The sequence below is a fragment of the Coptis chinensis genome, unplaced genomic scaffold (assembly GCF_015680905.1).
Source record: "Coptis chinensis isolate HL-2020 unplaced genomic scaffold, ASM1568090v1 utg617_pilon_pilon, whole genome shotgun sequence".
NCBI lineage: Eukaryota > Viridiplantae > Streptophyta > Magnoliopsida > Ranunculales > Ranunculaceae > Coptis > Coptis chinensis.
This window is the reverse complement of record NW_028238172.1, coordinates 264-21,190: the sequence shown is the minus strand read 5'-3', so window position 1 is coordinate 21,190 and position 20,927 is coordinate 264. Positions and strand designations below refer to the sequence as shown.

Below are 20,927 nucleotides of genomic sequence, written 5' to 3'. Positions count from 1 at the left end.
AGGAGGGTCTTAGGCCTAGGCGGGATCCTTGGGATTAGACATCAAGCTAAACTTTGCATTGGATGTCGGTTTGTTTCTAATTGCCAATATCATTGCCTAACATCTCTCAGATCACCTTATTCTTGAACTGTCATAATTAATCAAGACTGCAATGCCATCATCTCTTAAGTTGTTGTACATCGCTTTTCTTATAACACCACCACTAAAGATAAAAAAAATATTCTTGAAGTAAATATAACTAAAGGTAATGAATTCTCTCGAGGGTGCAGCGTGTATAGCTTTGTTGTGATCTTGAGAGAGAAGATTGCAATGTTTGAACGAGGATATTTCCTTGCAGTCCTTGGTGCATCGGTGTAGTTGATTTTATAGTCTTGAAGTTAATTTGAGATCGAATAAGGGATGGCGACTTTCCTTCGATTCCCCGTTGAATTGGAAATTTGGAAATAAGATTTACTATAAGTTTTATTTTAGTGTTTTGTCTTTCATATTTTACTAAGTTGTTCACTTAGGATTATCTTTTTAAAAGTTGAAATGTTATTTCATTTACATGTTCAAAAAAAAAAAAAAAAAAAAAAACTTTTATTTGAAGAGACACACAAAAATAAGAAAAAAAAAAAGGGATTTTTTTTTTAAAAAAAAAAATTCATTTAGAGGTATACTCTAAGTTACATAAAATTTATTGTCCACTTTTAAAAAATAACTAACCGTAAAAAAATGTCTAGTTTTTGCAATCATCATTTGTCAAAGTTAAAAATTGTCAAACATGTTGAATTTTTGTAGAGATGTTCCTTATGGTTAGTAGTTCAAATCCACAAAAAATGAGCTTTTAAATCAGTGAGCATAGGCTTTAATTTATGGATTTTTTTTGATTTGTTGTTGGTAAATTTTTAGGTGTGACTTTGGAATTCGGAAAGTTTTATTTAATTTGTCATTTGAATACCTTAAGATTATGGTTAGAATACCTGTACAATTTCAATCATTTTGTATATGGGATGATTGACCTTGAAATTGTATTGGAATAAAGAAAAACATTTACATTAATTTTGTTTGTGAAGTGTTGCTAATTACCGATTATTTACAATAAAAAAACTTTAAATGTATTATTTTTTTTTTGCTTTACGTAATTGGTCACCACATTGTCACTCTATTCTTTCCAAGATAGATGATTCATTTACATAGCCATAACTTTTTTCTAAATTAAGCATTTATAGACGTTGGATCGGAAAATTTGTACTCAATATTTATTTTATGAAAAAGTTTGATTTAAGTTGCGCATAGCTTTACCATGTTACGTTGCAAATGCCAAGAAACTAACAGTGTCGAAACTGAATGGAATGAAATAATGCTGGTTAACTCTAAAAGCCTCCTCGTGTTATCACACAATAGGAAAGAGAAAGCACATAAAATGAGACATGTGCTGTTGTTTGAACATACGTTTTATGTGCGTGAAAACTTAAGTTTTTCAAGATGGGTTTTTTAACTTCAGATTTCCTAGATGAAGATCGTAGCTTTGTAAAGAGGTAGAACATATGGAAGAATGTTTCACAAGGTAGTTAGACCAACACGTATATTTTGAATTAATGGCGCAAACTTCAATAGTGGAAGTCGTTTCGAGCTTTAGAGAGTAGTGCACGCGATTGTATTTGAAGCGAGAATAAGTTCGTTAGCTTTGCTTTTGTGTTTTTGATTTGTTTTTTTTTATTTTTTTTTTTTTTTTGTACTTGATAATCTACAAAAAAAAAAATAAAATGAAGATTTTTTTTTTTTTTTTTTTTTTTAGTATATACTCTTCAAATAAAAGAAAAAATGTTGTTGTTGTTGTTGTTATTATTTTTTATTTTTCTTATTTAGAGTATATACTCTTCAAATAAAAGAAAATGTTTTTTGTTGTATATTCTCTTCGAATAAAAGAAAATGTTGGTTTTGTTGTTGTTTTTATTGGAAATTTTATTTATAATGATTACAAATTTTACAAATAATTAGGACAAACCTGCAACAAAGTTTGTGGACCTTAAGTCCTTTTTGAACTGCAAATCCTATCCCTCCCGAATACAAACTCGTTAGAACCTTTGTCATTTGGTTGTAGTCCATAACTATCTGCAATCACTTAAGGAGCTTAACAGATTGTTGTGCCAAAAAACCAACAGTGTCGAAACGGAACGGAATGAAACAATGCTGGTTAACTCAACAAGCCTCCTCGTGTTATCACACAATAGGAAAGAGAAAGCACATAAAATAAGAAATGCGCTTTTGTCTAAACACTCTTACGTGGTATGTGCGTGAAAACTTAATTTTTTCATGATGGGTTTTTTAACTTCAGATTTCCTAGATGAAGATAGTGACTTTGTAATGAGGTAGAACATACGGAAGAATGTTTCACAAGGTAGTTAGACCAACATGTATATTTTGAATTGATGGCGCAAATTTCAATAGTGGAAGTTGTTTTGAGGTTTTAGAGTAGTGCACGCGATTGGATTTCAGCAGAATAAGTTTACTTAGCTTTGCTTTTGTGAGTTTTTGATTTGTCTTTTTTTTATAGGGTTTTATTTTTATTGCTTTTTTTTTTTTAAATTTTTGTAGTGGATAATGTACGAAAAAAAGAAAATGATGATGTTGTAGTTGTTTTTTTATTTTTTTTTATTTTAGTATATACTCTTCGAATAAAAGAAAATGTTGTTGTTGTTGTTGTTGTTGTTGTTTTTTTTATTTTTTTTATTTATAGTATATACTCTTCAAATAAAAGAAATTTTTTTTTTTTTTGTAGTTTATTCTCTTCGAATAAAAGAAAATGTTGGTTTTGTTGTTGTTTTTAAGTTGAAATTTTATTTATAATGATAACAAGTTTTTCAAATAATTAGGACAAGCGTGCAAAAAAGATGTGACGCTTAAAGTCCTTTTCTCGAACCGCCAAATCCTATCCTCCGAATACAAACTCGTTAGAACCAACTGTCATTAGGTTGTAGTCCATAACTATCTGCAATCACTTAAGGAGCATAACAGATTGTTGTGCCAAGAAACTAACAGTGTCGAAACTGAACGGAATGAAACAATGCTGGTTAACTCTACAAGCCTCCTCATGTTATCACACAATAAGAAATAGAAAGCACATAAAATAAGACATGTGCTTTTTTGTCCAACACTCTTACGTGGTATGTTTAGCGTGAAAACTTAATTTTTCAAGATGGATTTTTTTAAATTCAGATTTCCTAGATGAAGATTGTGACTTTGTAATGAGGTTTAGAACATATGGAAGAATGTTTCACAAGGTAGTTAGACCAACATGTATATTTTGAATTGATGGCTTAAAACTTCAATAGTGGAAGTTGTCCGGAGGTTTTAGAGTAGTACACAAAGGTATTTGAGCGAGAATAAGTTGATTAGCTTTGCTTTTGTGAGTTTTGATTTGTCTTATTTTTATAGGGTTTTATTTTTTTATTTTTTTTTTTTTTGTAGTCGATAATCTAAAAAAAAAAGAAAATGATGATGTTGTAGTTTTTTATTTTTATTTTTTTTGTAGTATATACTCTTCGAATAAAAGAAAATGTTGTTGTTGTTGTTGTTGTTGTTATTTTCTTATTTTTTTTATTTATATTATATACTCTTCAAATAAAAGAAATTGTTTTTTTTTTTTTTTTTTTGTTTTTGTAGTATATTCTCTTCGAATAAAAGAAAATGTTGGTTTTGTTGTTGTTTTTAAGTTGAAATTTTATTTATAATGATAACAAGTTTTACAAATAATTTGGACAAGCGTGAAACAAGCTGTGACGCAAGTCCTTTCTGAATTGCAAATCCTATCCTCCTAAATACAAACACGTTAGAACCAGCTATCTTTAGGTTGTAGTCCATAACTATCTGCAATCACTTAAGGAGCTTAGCATTGTTGGGCCAAAAACCAACAAAGGTGTAAACCGAATAGAATGAAACAATCTTTGGTTAACTCTAAAAGCCTCCTCGTGTTATCACACAATAGGAAAGAGAAAGCACATAAATTGAGACATGTGCTTTTGTCTGAACACTTTTACGTGGTATGTGCGTGAAAACTTAATTTTTTCAAGATGGGTTTTTTAACTTCAGATTTCCGAGATAAAGATAGTGAATTTGTAATAAGGTAGAACATATGCAAGAATGTTTCACAAGGTAGTTGGACCAACATGTATATTTTGTATTGATGGCGCAAACTTCAATAATGGAAGTTGTTTGGAGCTTTTATAGTAGTGCACGCGACTGTGTTTGAGCAGAATAAGTTCAGTTAGCTTTGCTTTTGTGAGTTTTTGATTTGTCTTACTTTTATAGGATTTTATTTTAATTATTATTTTTTTGTTTTTCTAGTGGATAATCTACGAAAAAAAGAAAATGATGATGTTTTTTTTTTTTTTTTTTTTTTTTTTTTTTTTTTTTTTTTAGATTTTTTTGTAGTATATACTCTTAAAATAAAATAAAATGTTGTTGTTCTTGTTGTTATTTTTTTATTTTTTTTATTTATAGTATATACTCTTCAAATAAAAGAAAATGTTTTTTTTTTGTAGTATATTCTCTTCGAATAAAAGAAAATGTTGGTTTTGTTGTTGTTTTGTAGTTGAAATTTTATTTATAATGATAACAAGTTTTACAAATAATTAGGACAAGCGTGCAACAAGCTGTGACGCAAGTCCTTTTTGAACTGCAAATCTTATCCTCCTAAATACAAACACGTTAGAACCAGCTATCTTTATGTTGTAGTCCATAACTATCTGCAACCACTTAAGGAGCTTAACATATTGTTGTGCCAAGAAACCAACAGTGTCGAAACTGAACGGAATGAAACAGTGCAGGTTAACTCTAAAAGCCTCCTCGTGTTATCACACAATAGGAAAGAGAAATCACATAAATTGAGACATGTGCTTTTTTCTGAACACTCTTACGTGGTATGTGCGGGAAAACTTAAGTTTTTCAAAATGGGTTTTTTAACTTCAGATTTCCTAGATGAAGATTGTGACTTTGTAATGAGGTAGAACATATGCAAGAATGTTTCACAAGGTAGTTAGACCAACATGTATATTTTGAATTGATGGCGCAAACTTCAATAGTGGAAGTTGTTTGGAGCTTTTAAAAAGTCAAGCACATCATTTTTATTTGAAGCGAGAATAAGTTCAGTTAGCTTTGCTTTTGTGAGTTTTTGATTTGTCTTATTTTTATAGGCTTTTATTTTTATTATTTTATTTTTGTTTTTGTAGTGGATAATCTACAAAAAAAAGAAAATGATGATGTTGTTTTTTTTTTTTCTTTTTAGTTTTTTTGTAGTATATACTCTTCAAATAAAAGAAATTTTTTTTGTTGTATATTCTCTTCGAATAAAAGAAAATGTTGGTTTTGTTGTTGTTTTTTATTGGAAATTTTATTTATAATGATTACAAATTTTACAAATAATTAGGACAAGCGCAAAAACAAGTGTGTGACGCAAGTCCTTTTCTCGAATCGCAAATCCTATCCTCCTGAATACAAACTCATTAGAACCAACTGTCATTAGGTTGTAGTCCATAACTATCTGCAATCACTTAAGGTGCTTAACAGATTGTTGTGCCAAGAAGCCAACAGTGTTGAAACTGAATGGAATGAAACAATGCTGGTTAACTCTAAAAGCCTCCTCGTGTTATCACACAATAGGAAAGAGAAAACACATAAAATAAGACATGTGCTTTTGTCTGAACACTCTTACGTGGTATGTGCGTGAAAACTTAATTTTTTCAAGATGGGTTTTTTAACTTCAGATTTCCTAGATGAAGATAGTGACTTTGTAATGAGGTAGAACATATGGAAGAATGTTTCACAAGGTAGTTAAATCAACATGTATATTTTGAATTGATGGCACAAACTTCAATAGTGGAAGTTGTTTGGAGCTTTTAGAATAGTGCACGCGACTGTATTTGAGCAGAATAAGTTCAGTTAGCTTTGCTTTTGTGAGTTTTTTATTTGTCTAATTTTTATAGGGTTTTATTTTTATTTTTTTTTTGTTTTTGTAGTGGATAATCTACGAAAAAAAAAATGAAAATGATGATGTTTTTTTTTTTTTTTTTTTTTTTTTTAGTTTTTTGTAGTATATACTCTTCGAATAAAAGAAAATGTTGTTGTTGTTGTTGTTGTTGTTGTTGTTTTTATTTTTTTTTTTTTTATTTATAGTATATACTCTTCAAATAAAAGAAATTGTTTTTTTTTTTTTTTGTAGTATATTCTCTTCGAATAAAAGAAAATGTTGGTTTTGTTGTTGTTTTTAAGTTGAAATTTTATTTATAATGATAACAAGTTTTACAAATAATTAGGACAAGCGTGCAACAAGCTGTGACGCAAGTCCTTTCTGAACTGCAAATCCTATCCTCCTAAATACAAACACGTTAGAACCAGCTATCTTTAGGTTGTAGTCCATAACTATCTGCAATCACTTAAGGAGCTTAACAGATTGTTGTGCCAAGAAACCAACATTGTCGAAACTGAACGGAATGAAACAATGTTGGTTAACTCAACAAGCCTCCTCGTGTTATCACACAATAGGAAAGAGAAAGCACATAAAATAAGACATGTGCTTTTGTCTGAACACTCTTACGTGGTGTGTGCGTGAAAACTTAATTTTTTCAATATGGGTTTTTTAACTTCAGATTTCCTAGATGATGATAGTGACTTTGTAATGAGGTAGAACATATGGAAGAATGTTTCACAAGGTAGTTAGACCAAGATGTATATTTTGAATTGATGGCGCAAACTTCAATAGTGGAAGTTGTTTGGAGCTTTTAAAGTAGTGCACGCGACTGTGTTTGAGCAGAATAAGTTCAGTTAGCTTTGCTTTTGTGAGTTTTTGATTTGTCTTATTTTTATAGGGTTTTATTTTAATTATTATTTTTTTGTTTTTGTTGTGGATAATCTACGAAAAAAGGAAAATGTTGATGTTTTTTTTTTTTTTTAGTATATACTCTTCTAATAAAAGAAAATGTTGTTGTTGTTGTTGTTTTTTTTTTTTTTATCATTTATATTTTATACTCTTCAAATAAAAGAAAATTTTTTTTGTTGTATATTCTCTTCGAATAAAAGAAAATGTTGGTTTTGTTTTTGTTTTTTAGTGGAAATTTTATTTATTTTGATTACAAATTTTACAAATAATTAGGACAAGCGTGCAACAAGCTGTGACGCAAGTCCTTTCTAAACTGCAAATCCTATCCTCCTGAATACAAACTCATTAGAACCAACTGTCATTAGGTTGTAGTCCATAACTATCTGCAATCACTTAAGATTCTTAACAGATTGTTGTGCCAAGAAACCAACAGTGTCAAAACTGAATGGAATGAAACAATGCTGGTTAACTCTAAAAGCCTCCTCGTGTTATCACACAATAGGAAAGAGAAAACACATAAAATAAGACATGTTCTTTTGTCTGAACACTCTTACGTGGTTTGTGCGTGAAAACTTAATTTTTTCAAGATGGGTTTTTTAACTTCAGATTTCCTAGATGAAGATTGTGGCTTTGTAATGAGGTAGAACATATGGAAGAATGTTTCACAAGGTAGTTAGACCAACATGTATATTTTGAATTGATGGCGCAAACTTCAATAGTGGAAGTTGTTTGGAGCTTTTAGAGTAGTGCACGCGACTGTATTTGATCAGAATAAGTTCAGTTAGCTTTGCTTTTGTGAGTTTTTTATTTGTCTTATTTTTATAGAGTTTTATTTTTATTGTTTTATTTTTTGTTTTTGAAGTGGATAATCTACGAAAAAAAGAAAATGATGATGTTTTTTTTTTTTTTTTTTTTTTTTTTTAGTATATACTCTTCGAATAAAAGAAAATGTTGTTTTTGTTGTTGTTATTTTAGTATATACTCTTCGAATAAAAGAAAATGTTGTTGTTGTTGTTGTTGTTGTTGTTGTTGTTGTTTTTTTTTTTTTTTTTTATTTATAGTATATACTCGTCAAATAAAAGAAATTTTTTTTTTTTTGTAGTATATTCTCTACGAATAAAAGAAAATGTTGGTTTTGTTGTTGTTTTTAAGTTGAAATTTTATTTATAATGATAACAAGTTTTACAAATAATTTGGACAAGCGTGAAACAAGCTGTGACGCAAGTCCTTTCTGAATTGCAAATCCTATCCTCCTAAATACAAACACGTTAGAACCAGCTATCTTTAGGTTGTAGTCCATAACTATATGCAATCACTTAAGGAGCTTAACAGATTGTTGGGCTAAAAAACCAACAGTGTCGAAACTGAACGGAATGAAACAATGCTGGTTAACTCTAAAAGCCTCCTCGTGTTATCACACAATAGGAAAGAGAAAGCACATAAATTGAGACATGTGCTTTTGTTTAAACACTTTTACGTGGTATGTGCGTGAAAACTTAATTTTTTCAAGATGGGTTTTTTAACTTCAGATTTCCGAGATAAAGATCGTGAATTTGTAATGAGGTAGAACATATGCAAGAATGTTTCACAAGGTAGTTTGACCAACATGTATATTTTGTATTGATGGCGCAAACTTCAATAGTGGAAGTTGTTTGGAGCTTTTATAGTAGTGCACGCGACTGTGTTTGAGCAGAATAAGTTCAGTTAGCTTTGCTTTTGTGAGTTTTTGATTTGTCTTACTTTTATAGGATTTTATTTTAATTATTATTTTTTTGTTTTTCTAGTGGATAATCTACGAAAAAAAGAAAATGATGATTTTTTTTTTTTTTTTTTAGATTTTTTTGTAGTATATACTCTTCAAATTAAATAAAATGTTGTTGTTCTTGTTGTTATTTTTTTATTTTTTTTATTTATAGTATATACTCTTGAAATAAAAGAAAATGTTTTTTTTTTGTATATTCTCTTCGAATAAAAGAAAATGTTGGTTTTGTTGTTGTTTTTTAATAGAAATATTATTTATAATGATTACAAATTTTGCAAATAATTAGGACAAACGTGAAACAACAACGTGCGGACCTTAAGTCCTTTTCGACTGCAAATCCTATCCTCCTGAATACAAACTCGTTAGAACCAACTGTCATTAGGTTGTAGTCCATAACTATCTGCATTCACTTAAGGAGCTTAACAGATTGTTGTGCCAAGAAACTAACAGGGTTGAAACTGAACGGAATGAAACAATGCTAGCTAACTCTACAAGCCTCCTCATGTTATCACACAATAGGAAAGAGAAAGACCATCAAATAAGACATGTGCTTTTGTCTGAACACTCTTACGTGGTATCTGCGTGAAAACTTAATTTTTTCAAGATGGGTTTTATAACTTCAGATTTCCTAGATGAAGATCGTGACTTTGTAATGAGGTAGAACATATGCAAGAATGTTTCACAAGGTAGTTAGACCAACACGTATATTTTGAATTGATGGCGCAAACTTCAATAGTGGAAGTTTTTTGGAGCTTTTAGAGTAGTGCACGGGACTGTATTTGAGCAGAATAAGTTCAGTTTGCTTTGCTTTTGGGAGTTTTTCATTTGTCTAATTTTTATATTGTTTTATTTTTATTATTATTTTTTGTTTTGTTAGTGGATAATCTACTAATAAAAGAAAATGATGATGTGGTTTTTTTTTTATTTTTTATTTTTTATTTTTATTTTTATTTATTTTTTAGTTTTTTTGTAGTATATAATACTCTTCGAATAAAAGAAAATGTTATTCTTGTTGTTGTTGTTATTTTTCTATTTTTTTATTTATAGTATATACTCTTCAAATAAAAGAAAATGTTTTTTTGTTGTATATTCTCTTCGAATAAAAGAAAATGTTGGTTTTGTTGTTCTTTTTTATTGGAAATTTTATTTATAATGATTGCAAAATTTACAAAAAATTAGGACAAACGTGCAACAAGCTGTGACGCAAGTCCTTTCTGAACTGCAAATCCTATCCTCCTGAATACAAACTCGTTAGAACCAATTGTCATTAGGTTGTAGTCCATAACTATCTGCAATCACTTAAGGAGCTTAACAGATTGTTGTTCCAAGAAACCAACAGTGTCGAAACTGAACGGAATGAAACAATGTTGGTTAACTCAACAAGCCTCCTCGTGTTATCACACAATAGGAAAGAGAAAGCACATAAAATAAGACATGTGTTTTTGTCTGAACACTCTTACGTGGTATATGCGTGAAAACTTAATTTTTTCAATATGGGTTTTTTAACTTCAGATTTCCTAGATGAAGATAGTGACTTTGAAATGAGGTAGAACATATGGAAGAATGTTTCACAAGGTAGTTAGACCAACATGTATATTTTGAATTGATGGCGCAAACTTCAATAGTGGAAGTTGTTTGGATCTTTTAGAGTAGTGCACGCGACTGTATTTGAGCAGAATAAGTTCAGTTTGCTTTGCTTTTGGGAGTTTTTCATTTGTCTAATTTTTATATTGTTTTATTTTTCTTATTATTTTTTGTTTTGTTAGTGGATAATCTACTAATAAAAGAAAATGATGATTTTTTTTTTTTTTTTTTTTTTTTTTATTTATTTTTTAGTTTTTTTGTAGTATATAATACTCTTCGAATAAAAGAAAATGTTATTCTTGTTGTTGTTGTTATTTTTCTATTTTTTTTATTTATAGTATATACTCTTCAAATAAAAGTAAATGTTTTTTTTTGTTGTATATTCTCTTCGAATAAAAGAAAATGTTGGTTTTGTTGTTCTTTTTTATTGGAAATTTTATTTATAATGATTGCAAATTTTACAAATAATTAGGACAAACGTGTAACAAGCTGTGACGCAAGTCCTTTCTGAACTGCAAATCCTATCCTCCTGAATACAAACTCGTTAGAACCAACTGTCATTAGGTTATAGTCCATAACTATCTGCAATCACATAACTATCTGCAATCACTTAACTCGAGTGAGGAGAGTCATATGGACTTTGTTAACTCTGTATTCATCAAGAGGTACGGAGTAGGTTCACTAGGAAGATTCAGGAAAAGAACAGAGCTTGCAGAGGCTGAAGCTGCTAAGGGGATAAAACCTCAAACAGAGAAGGAACAAATAAAAGATCTTGCACTGGACATTGTCCTACGCAGATGTGATGATGAATGGCAAAAAAGTGGGGGAGTGAAACCACAAGATGAGGCTAAGGAGGTGGAAGAAATCGAAATTGTTGCTGGTTCTCAAGAGAAACGTCAGGAAAAGATGGCGCTAGATCTGAAATGCCGCAAGATAAAGGAGGAGTTACCGAATCAGAATGAAGCAATATGAAGGAGGAGCAGAGGGTGAGAGGGAAACATATGGGACTACAGATGTGTTGATATCGCAGCTACCTATACAAAGGCAAAGATCGCCGATGCACGGTGGCATGGTCATGACTAGCAACAAAGAGGATGAGAGAAATTCCCAGATGCGAGAAGTAACTAGCGTACAAATAAACGAATCCAATGGAAAGGAAACTCAAGTAAATCGAGTCAACTGGACTGAGAATGGAGAAACAGAAGGTACAGAGCCTCAGAATGTAGAAGTAGAAGGAATCACGACCAAGATTGGAAACACAGATAAGGAACCCATCAGAAAGAGTTCATGGGCAGATGTCATAGGGAAGAAGGCAGTTGGAAGTGCAGCACTATCATACGTCCCTCCCTCCATAGTGAATGGAAAACCTGTCATTCACGTCACTAGCACGCAATTTGAAGAGTACAACAAAAAATTCGATAACCTAGTGGTGGGATCCTTTGTAGGAAGAAGATTAAACTACAACTTTGTGAAGGATGTAGTAAGTAGAGCATGGGGGATAAAAAGTTTTGTAATGAAACCATATGGGGATGCTATGTTTACATACAAGTTTGAGAAGGAAGAAGATAAACAGATGGTATTGGATGTTGGATCTTTCCACATTGCCAGCCAATTGTTTGTAGTTAGGCCGTGGAGAACCTTCGTTGAAGCAGAATCGAGGGAACTGAAAACCATACCAATTTGGGTGATTGTAAAAGGATTGCCAATGGAGATGTGGAACAAAGACGGCTGACCAAGTGGGGAGTCTTTGTGGGCATCCCAATGTTCTGAGATAAACTAAGAGAATATGACACGCACAAACTATGCAGAGTTTTGCGTAGAGATCGATTAATCGAATGCCCGTATCCGGATCACATTCCGGTGATACTTGATCAAAAGAGAGCATATAAAGTAACTTTCGAATACAATTGGAAGCCAGCCGAGGAGGTGTCGAAGTATCAAACCTTCGGACACGCTGATCAAAGATGCCCAAAAAAGGAACCAACGGGAACAGAGGCTACAAATAAAGTGTGGCTAAAGAAGGAAGTAAGGGGTACAGAGGGAGAAGAGAATAAAGATAAAGTGCAGCACCAAACACAACCACAAAAGGATCAAACACAGGGGGAAAAATCAGAAGAGACAGTTCATGAAGTGTATGCAGTGCCAAATGATGATGATGGCTGGGAATCTCCAACCAAGAAGCATCGATGTAAGGCTAGGAACCTCCAAGGGGAAAGTAGCATGCACTACAAGAATACTGAGCATTTGCCACGGTCATTGACCGTGGCTAAAGATCTTTTGCCACGGTTATAAGCCGTTGCACGACCGTTGCCAATGCACCTGTGGCTAATCTTTGGCCACGGCTAAAGACCGTGGGTAAAGCTTCATTTTATGCCACGGTTATGAACCGTTACATGGGCCGTGGTGAATATTCCTTTTTGCCACAGCATTAAACCGTGGCTAATGCTCATCTGTAGAATGGATCTCTAATTTGGCCACAGTGTCTAGGCCGTGGCAAATGTCTTTTATTGGAATGTACCTAATGGGTAGCCACAGGTTTACGGCCGTGGCAAAATGTATTGAATTGGATAAAAAATTGATTCCGACGCCATACTAAATTCATTCAATTCGCGATCACACCCGCAGTCATACAAAATTCTATCATTTCACCAAAGGGTCGAAGTCGGACTACTTTTAACAATTTTATTGACATCATACTTTATACAAGTGAAAGCACATACTAAGCTTAATCAACACGCTTTTGTAGGATCTGTATTCACAGGTTTCCCAAGAAGCCCTTCCTTGACAAGGCCCCATATGACAAGAAGTGTCCCAAACATGCTCATCGCATCGTGGTTTCAAGAGACCCACAAGAGCTCCGCCAATCGAAGTAGCTACCAAGAAGAACACGGTAAGAGGCAAACAAAGTAACAATGAGATCAAAAGAGAATCCCCGGCGATGCATATCTCATTAGTGTTCTAAGGCAGACTTCATGCCATAACATAAATATTAGGATGTCACGTGAATTAAGAGTGAAGTCCCCCGATGCGAAACTAACTTATGTAATTCCAAGTGCATTGGACAAAAATGGTAAAAGAGCATCAAGTGCTTATATTGGATAAACTTGAGGTCAAACATATCCGGTGGATGAGCAGACGCCTAAAGTGAAAACCCAGTGAAGGGTGCCCGAAGCGACAATAGTCCCAATATCGGTAGCTATAAATCTCAATAAGTTGGACCCAACAAAGTTAAATTTCAACCCGAGAAAATGAAAACTTACCCCTTTAAGATCCCCCGAGGTAGAAGGGAGCAACCCCATGGACTCTCTCTACATTCCATGTTAATGAACACAATGTTGTTTTGTGCTTAACAAAAAGAAAACAAAACCTACAAAGGAAAGTATTCTCAAGTGAACAAATGTACATATTATGCAAGCAACTCATAGATTTCCTCACAAGTGATAGCATAAAGGACCTTAACTAGAATAAAGCCTTCTTATAGCTCCAATATCCTAGACATCGTGAGCACACGAAGTTTTAAATTCATTGACTAAGTAACTAAAGTCCGAATTTTATAAGTTCAAGTAAGAAACTTGAAACTGAAAAAGAGGTTAAACTTGACTAAATTATGGTTCTGAAAATTAAATTTGGACGCCAAAGTCTTGAATGAAACTCATCAACATTTATCCGAAACTTCTTAAATTCCATTACCGATTTATTAAGTTGCTTAATTATAGTTCTGATTAAAGACTTCCGCGGTAACATTATTCTTATTCAAGATTTTCGTCAAGATCCCAAAGGCACATGGCTTGCAATGGGCAGCCCAAACAAGTTCGTTTTTAGCCAATTCAGAATATTGATTCGCATTACACAATAGAATCCTCAGAATCACGGGCTAACATTTTGTTTGAAATAACCAATTGATGTCATTCATTGTAAGAACAAGGTCAACAAGGACATCCAAGACTACACTAACAAAACTATGGAGATATCGGTTGGCTACTTGGCTACGCCCCCAAGTTTTAACTAGGTCGTGGTCGTAATTGAGCTCAAGCATAACGTCACAAAACAAGAATAGCCGGGCACAAAGGCGAGCAAGTGAGCAACCTCACCAAAACATACACAATTTGTCAAGAAAGAGAAAGTATGATCAACTATGATTTCCAACCATACCTTCCTACATGTTGACATAGGCTCATCAGAATAGAAAGGCGGAAATCCTACAAGCATTTCATTTACATAATGGCTCCAAGGGACCACACGAAAAAGAATAAAAGAATATCCTCTTAAGAAATACCCTAACCTCTAAGGATCTTAATAAAATATTATAGTACTTACCAATCACATTCCATTCCATATCCCTTCTTCAACAAAACTTCGGGAGCTATATAGTCGTTAAATGAGAAAGAAGAATAAGCCCGCCAAGTTTCAATATAGGCAGATTTAATACATGTGATCATGCGGTTAACATGAAGTTCTCCAAAACCTGCTATGGTTACAAACAAACCAACTTATATAATGATACTATATACACGGGAAGGTGAGATAGTCAAATAGCAATAACAAATTAAGTAATATTATCCATGGCAAATGTTGAAGAAGCACAAAAGGTAGGCAATGAGGCATTTCCCATAGTTTGTTGAGATGGATGCAGCAAATGTGATTTTCAAAGAAACAGAGCAAAAACAGTTCATAGATCCAGTAGGTTATTAGGCAAAGGTTGCAAACACGATTCAATAAACCTGGAAACTCAAATAACATCATGTTAAGGAATTACCAACATCCTCCTATTTCTTTGCCAATTTTGTAATTGCTCTGGCGTATGCGCTTTGGCAATCAAGGCCGCCCATTACTTTGCAAGGGTCCACTTACATTGTTTCTAACAGAAAAATCTTGTTCATGAAGTGTACTCATAGCCTAATGGTTTACATAGCCCAAAGTCGACAACTTCATGTGCCCATATCTATCCAAAGAAAAAAGATTGTCGGGTTTGATGTCCCAGAAAATACAAGAAAAGCAAGGCTTACTTCTTCTCTTGTCCCTAAAAGAAAATGTATAAAATGTAGAAACAAAGATATCAACAAAAACAAAAAGCATAATTGTGGATATAATTATGTTTATGAATAGACTCAATAGCTAGAACTGTCTCTCTCCAACATAAAACCTAGCCTCATCTTGGTCAAAGTATCCTTCCAAGATAAGTAAAGTCATCATATCTCCACGAGGGTAGATATTCCATAATAAGATCTGGATACTCTTCATCTTGAAAAGAACAATAAAGTTTGACAATACAATTGCTATCAACCTCTGCAAGAAGATTCCTTTCGGCTTTAACATGCTCGACTGAAGAAGCAAACCTGGAAATAAGTAAAATTGGGAACTCAGCAGAAGTTACCACATGCCGGAAAGGAATAAAAATATACACCGCCCTCTGCGAAGCATTTCTGATTTCTTAAGCTTCTTCATTCGCATTACACATGACTTGTTGTCTTTTCCCTACAAATTCTAACCTGCCGAAGTTGAAAATATGATATACTTGAGAAAAAGAACTATGTTTCCATTGGTAAAAAGAATAATATCTTGAAATAGAAAGAAAGAATGAAGTACAATGCCAGGTCAAGAAAACCCTACTTAAGTTAAAAAAAAATAAGAAGAAAAAGGATAGGAAACAAGCTCAAGCATACACATCTCATCGGGAAACTCTCCCCATCTAGTAAAAACAAAAGAAGTATGCTCATGCTACTATAAGTTTTTTTTCCCCGGACACATGAGGCCTTTTGATGCAAAAAGAGTGTCTTTAAGCGAATTTAAAAGATAATCTCGGAGAAAAGCAAAGCAGATACATAAAAGAGTAGTCTGACCTCACCATGAATGTGCTTACCCCTTAAAGGAGCAACAAAAAGTTTGATTCTCATTAGAAATGACAATAAGCATGAATCCACTCTAACACCGAGGAGTATATACACAAATGGTGCTCCATATAGGTTATTTACAACCAAATTCTGATTAGCTTGTGAAAATATGTCGACTATGCTAATGTTTAAACTCTCTTACAAGTACTTTCTCCCTCTTCAGGTCATATTTCTATTAAACGTAAAACAGAAAGGTGCCACGTTACAATTCAGGGGACCTAACAATAAGAACAATCAATCAGATATAAGCGTGAGGTAAAGAGAAAAACACACCTCACCAAAAGCACCCTTTCCTATCATCGTCAACAACTCAAAATCATCACCCCATTTTATGCCTCTCAAGACGATGTATTATACGTCTTTTTCTCCGTGTAACTTAAGTAGGTTATTTTGCTCCTCCTTAGATACCTCAAAGATCACCAACTTCCTTTCCAACACATCAAATGCCGCTTGAAAACATACATGTAAGTAGTGGAGATGCCATAATATACATAAGTATACAGATATACAAGGATACAATTGTGTGGGTGCGTGTCAGTGGAAGAACAATAAATGGTGCTATATTTGGTAGCAGATTTCATAGTGATATTGCATTCCACAACACATGCTAATAAAAAAATGGCATTAATAGCAACACATGTTGATTGAAAAACAAAAAAAATATTGGAAAAAAACATATTCTATATGGATAATTGCTAGGGTTTAATCAATTATCATAAACCGAAATAGAGATATAAACATACGGCTTCATGAAGAAACTCCCAAAACCCAAGCCGCTTTCCACGACATGGAAAAAAATGGAACGGTCTCATGAGACGTTCTTCATGAGGTACTTGGAAGACAATTTAGAAAGAGGAGATCCAATGCTAGCAATCTTCATTACATCTTGTTCACCAAACTCTAATAAATCCCAATCTAAAGCACCATTTAGAAAGACCATTACTTTTTATAAAGTAAATGTAGGCTTACACCTAAGTAACTGGACACTTCATTTCCTTAAAAGAATCCGTGCTGCACAGAGGCACCGATCTAAGATTTTCTAATTTATTATGCGCATAGGTTACAAGGTCAAAAGAAATTAGAACTTTACAATAAAAAACTAATATGTAAACATATATTCAGTCTGTCCTAATTTAACTTCCAAATATATGTGCAAAAAGCCCATGAGCAATCCATTCATGCGTTCAGTACATATAAATGTTCATATTCTTGCCTCTCGGTTTATCTCTTTATTGAAAACACTTGTTGATAATATATGTCCAAGAGAGCTTCACAACCTTAAGGAATTAATACATGACACAATAATGACAAAGCCACAAACGTAAAAGATGTTCCCAATATGGCTCTACTTGATCATTTTATTGCTCTTTAAGATTGTCCTTAAAGCATAGAATCTTGCTAAGATGGCAATGAGTCCACCCTAGGGTGTATAAGTTCATGAGTGCCACTCTCATATCTATTTATGAAGGGATGCTATGATTTTGAGCGTTGGCATAGTTAGTGAATGCAAAACCCAATTACATGCAAGTACAATGAATTTGGATCAAAGTTTTTGCTATTTCTATGGCAGCATTGTAATGGAAGCTGAAATGTTGTATATCTAAGTGATCATGAACCCCGAAAGAATAAATCGGACTCACCGCATCTTGTCCGTCTCCTGAAAAATTTAGCCCTATGATAAAATATTTGAAAATGGCTCCATAGGGGCTCGCGAATAGCTGCAATCTCAATAGAGGATTGAATAAACACAGTAACTTCGATTTAAATGAAGGTTTCGGTGAAAACAAAAAGGATAATAAAGAAGTAATAACCAATTTATCTATATAGGTAAAACCTCAAGAAGGCATGGCCTTCTGAGTTGTGGAAAACCAAAGAAGTTTTCAATCTCGTCGAATTTCTCAGCTAGAGCATGTCGAACTAGTGTATGTCCGTCGTACTCAATTACCTGTTTAAATATACAAAATGCAATTACTTGTAACATCAATGTATTATCGTCAAAATAACCTTAGCAAGAATATCTTGTTAAACCATGGAGATCATAATGCTACGTTCGAGGGAACCATATATGTGGAGTATCTAAATAGTACAAATTGAGATGAGAAACTCTGAACAAAGTCTGGATGCTAAGAGTGGACTGAGGAACTTGTACAGCAGGTAAGAACCTAGCTTGAAGAGCCCTAATTATATTGGAATCAATATTGATTCCAATATAATTAGGAAAAAATCAACTCATTTCAATTATCTCTAGCCTTGTCGAATGTGGTTTACAAAACTGAAATAATATAGACCATTACAAAAATTGCAAATGTAAACACGGCTTTTGAGATTACACAAAATGAAATGAAGCCGTGCACCTGCAATCTAAGGTAAGAAAAGATTGGAGTCTCGAGCAAAGCGGATCAACTTGTCCAGCTAGACCAAGAACTTAACATTAATATCTTCCTCCACCAGTGACTGAATCACGGAACTTGCGTGCTGGTAAACCTGTCAAGAAAGACAAGTACACCGTAAATTAGGTCTTTTCCTGGTCTTGATATTGCAGTATATCATGGATGAAAGTGCTTCAATGGAAAATTCTAAGATGCAAAAAGTATATGAAGGACGCCGAGTGTGAGATTGGTGATAAAATTAGCAATTTACGATAATATTCTTCATTACATTCTCTCTTGTCTTCCTACAAAAATATCTTTGTTGGTACTAGTGTGTTATCGACTAGATGGGCATTACCTTTGGATTTGGAATCCACAATCTTGACTTTTTGTGAACAGCTATCATATGCCAAATCAGCAGACAACACATATGTCAAAAGCTGTAATAAATTCTCTCCCCGGCATCATTGTAGATGTTCTCACATAATATTACAGAACTGAACCATGATGGGGACGAAAATCCAAGTCACCTTCTCCCTCAAGAATTGTGGAGAGTTCCAAGTACACACGCCAAAGATCCAAAAGAATACCTAGCCGATGGATTATCAAAGCACCACGCTGAAAAAAATTAAAGACTTACATTAGAAACAAAAACATGTTTAAACTCATAAAGGGAAACAACGTTATCCAAACCGATTGGTAAACATAAAAGGAAATTAACTCACTTTCGAGAAGCGAGTGATCAACTCAAATTTATGCACTAGGAAAACAACAAGTTGGCAGAATTGAGGTGCATCCCTCGCTATGCATGCATGCACATCAACCACCAGGAGAACTACCTGTGAATGATAATCTCATTTTAATTTACTCCTTAATTCAATAGGGAAGTAAGCCTTAAAGGCACAAATAACACATAAAAATTCAAACACCATGATGGACCTGCCATTAGCGAAGGGATACTTGATGATATTGGTTGCCCTTGTACCTCTTGGTAGCTCTTCCCTGCAGCCCTAGAGAAAAATAAACAGAATTAAATACAAAGAGAAACATATTATACACCACTTCTCCCTCCTCCTTTTTTCCGGGCTTGGGACCGGCAATGCAAATGCAAACGTAAAGTTTACTTGCATTGGCGGAGTTAAAAATGGGTTAGCAAAAACTGAGAAAGCAAAAAAAATGATACCAGTTTGGGAGTAGCTTGGACATAAACATAGAAACGCGTTTCAAATTAGCAAAAGAGATAACATAGTCAAACATGCCCATAGGCATGTATCATAAACAAAAAAAAGATAGTAAACTTATTCAAGACCGCGATGTAGATGACATAAACTCAACACATGACTTGGGCCATATAACATTTCTGGGCAACTCTCTCTAGATTCTTACACCATGCATCATGAGGGCATGGTAGAAAGCAAAGATCTTGTGCATGTACTTCATCAACGTAAAACTAAGTAAGACCTCTCTCCCAAGCACCTTTCATGGAACTTGTAGGTGGGGTCAACTTCTTTAACACATCCGGTTGCCACAATGTCAAGAGGCCAACCACCAAGTAAGTTAACTTCTTTGCCAATCTTTGAGGTTTCCGGCTGAAAACAAAGGTGTTGGATATAAAAAGATCAAACAACTTACAAAGGCTTAAGTAAAGCATTAAAAGAGACAATCGCGATACCGAGGTTGCATTACCGGAGCGAGGTATATTCTTGGAAGTTCCAAAAGAGTTGGTCGTGGATGGTTCTTGTTGCCACCAACATCGCGTTGACCTAATCTCTTCTAATTGCATAGCAAAATTCATTTGGTTTGTTTGAGTCTCCTTCCATAGCTTGGAGTTTTCTTCGCCAAGTGATAGTTTTGACCCAAAACAGGCTCCATGCTCTTCATTCTTTGCTTTGTTGACCCCTCGGACCCATAGCCCGACATCGCCCCTCGCTATCTTTGCCAACCACCTGTATCCAAACACATTTCATTTTACCTACAATATAGCACAAACATTTAATGCACTACTGACATCCTAATTTGCATACCCTTGTCACGGCATCGTCGGTGATTGTCATTGGAGACCACAATTTGCAGACATGTCCTCATTAATCCTCTCCTATTCAACACAACAGAGTGAAACCATAATACATTTTACCAAGTAAAGTATTACACTAAAGCTCAAGACTGCAATCAAACCTTGATACAACTTAAATAACTTACTACCAACAATCCTCCCACGAGGAAAATGACATTTACCTCCCACTCAACGGGTTCGTGCATGGAGCTTTCCTCTTGTGCATCCGGATATAAGATTCAGGCCTAGCAACCATATGGTGGCTTGTTACGTTCCTTAGCAATCTGTTGTCGAATAATTTGGGTGGGTGTCCTCCCAACGCAAGTAGAGGTTGTTTGTTTTGACCGGTTTATAGTGTTCCTTTCACTAGCAGCCTATATACAAAACAATATATAAGAGAATATACATA

At 33.7% G+C, this 20,927-nt stretch overlaps 1 pseudogene; it reads right to left on the bottom strand.

Annotated features, from left to right (window-relative positions):
- Nucleotides 1-13,042: 13,042 nt before the first annotated feature.
- Nucleotides 13,043-20,411, bottom strand: LOC147472946 (uncharacterized; annotated as a pseudogene).
- Between the last annotated feature and the right edge of the window lie 516 nt (nt 20,412-20,927).